We start from the raw sequence: 2122 nt of genomic DNA on the forward strand, positions 1-2122 counted from the left end.
AAGGGGTGAGCAGGATTCGTGGAGGGTGTGCTCAGGCTGGGGCACAGGGTTGGAAGCAGGGCGGGGTTCTTCAAAACGGTTCAATAAACCAGACCAAAGCTCTCGGAGAAGGCGAAGGGGGAGCAGCACCCCGCCGGGTCCTTCCAGCTGGACGCCGGCGTCACCAGCTGCCCAGAACGGAGCGAAACCGCCCCGGCAATTTCGGTTGGAACGCGACAGACCTTTTAATTGAGAGGTTGTTTTGTTGGTTTGTTGGGTTTTTTTTTAAACACTGTTTTTATTTTATATTTCTTTTTTGCTGGTACTGAGCGAAACTCGGTTGGATTGGCCATTATTGGGTTTTGGTTTGGTTTTTTTTTGGTTGAACTCATCGAGCCCAGCCCTATCGGAGCATCTCTGAGCAGCGGGCTCAGGGCTCTGCCCTTCTGACGGGCTCAACTCTGTTTTTCAAATATTCTTTTTCAACTCTTTTCTTGGGGTGGGAGCCAGACAGAGGGGATGCTCACAGTGCTTGAGTGGTTTTGAGGTTTTGTTTTTTTTTTTTTTTTCCTGCAGAAGTACTGTGCAAAAACCGTTCTGCTCGCGGTACGGTCAACCCGACTTTAGTAAGAATTGAGACAAGAAACAAGGTCAGTGTCTCCACCCAGCAATAACCATCGGCGTGGGGAAGTAGAGAGGACAAAGAGCATCCCGCGGCACCGGGAGGTAAATCTGCCGGGCGCTCGCAGCCGTACGTGGCCACACGCACCCGCGATAACTCTTTTCTACTTGAGCAAGCTACATCCGTACTACCTCTGTTCTGCTGAATCGAATTAACTCGGCTCCATTTTGCTGAGCCACGTAACTGACCTTAGGCTGAGGAATATTAAAAGATATTTTTTGATAATAGGGCTTAAAGAGCGAAAGAAAAGAAAAAAAAAAAAAAACCCCGAACCCGTAACTAACTGACGCACTCTGTGGTCCACTACGTTCCCTTCTCCCCCTCCCAGCCCCTGCGTAGGATGAAGCAGACGCTCCCGTTCACGTCTTGCAGGGTGGGTTTAACTTTAGCACTGCAATGTTTGCACAGATTTTTTTTTTTTTTTTGGTAACTACAGCTCCCAAACCGGACTCGACAAGTTCAACATTTTACCACGTGAAAAATAAAACCTGAATTATACCGATAATTCAAAGCTTTACAACATTCCCTTTTTTTTTTTTTTTTTTTTTTTTTTTTTTTGGCGGGGGGGGTTTATTTTTCAAAAGGCATCAAACTATGCAATCCCTTCCCGGGCTGATCCTGCCCGCTGAGAAAAGGGACGAGAAAACCAGGCAGAGGAGGTGAAAGTGTACTTAACACTGGAGAATCACCTGAAGCCTTATTCTCCCCGATCCCCTAAGGCTTGGTTCTGATGTTTCACCACTTTGGTGTATTTCTAAACCCCCCCCCCCAGTTGATTAAAACCTTTTCTAAAGGAGCCAGCCGCCCCGGATCGTTAAGCGTGGTCCGAACGGTTCAGGTTATCGAAGCCGCTTGGCAGCAGATGGTAAATATCCCAGTGATGGTTTAATTCTGATTTAAATTCTTCTCTTGGGTTTTGTGAGCGTAGATCAGCCTCGCCCAGCTGGGAAGGGCTTTGATGTACAGCTGGGGTTTTCTTTAGGGGTCCGGGGTCCGGCACCCCCTCCCCTAGTCAACTCCTCTGCACGTCTTCTGATCTCGGAGCAAATGCCAGCAGGCAAATCCCTCAAATCACCATCGATCCGACGTCCTTCAACCCAGGGGTGAGAACATCCAGCCCTGGGGGAGCGCCGCAGGTTCTCGTCCCGCTTCCCTGCGGCCGTCTCGTGGTTCACCCCAAAGCTGAGACGTTTAAAACAAAAACCTCCCAGGGTGGAGGTCACCAGGTTGATAAACCGCTTTCTGCCGTTTATTTTTCCTGTAATCACAGCAGCAGCTTGATTTCGGGTTCGGGAGCATCCTTCGGCCGCTGCTGAGAGCGATGGGAGCCGGGGATGCTCTGGACCCCGAGGCAAAACCCGCAGCAGAAGGGAAGGCAAGAAGCGATGCTCCACCCATGGTTCTGGGGGGTTTTTGGGGAGAATTTTCCCCATTTTGGTTGATTCCATCCTGCGGCGATGC

The sequence above is a fragment of the Pterocles gutturalis genome, unplaced genomic scaffold (assembly GCF_000699245.1).
Source record: "Pterocles gutturalis isolate BGI_N339 unplaced genomic scaffold, ASM69924v1 scaffold19855, whole genome shotgun sequence".
Taxonomy (NCBI): domain Eukaryota; kingdom Metazoa; phylum Chordata; class Aves; order Pterocliformes; family Pteroclidae; genus Pterocles; species Pterocles gutturalis.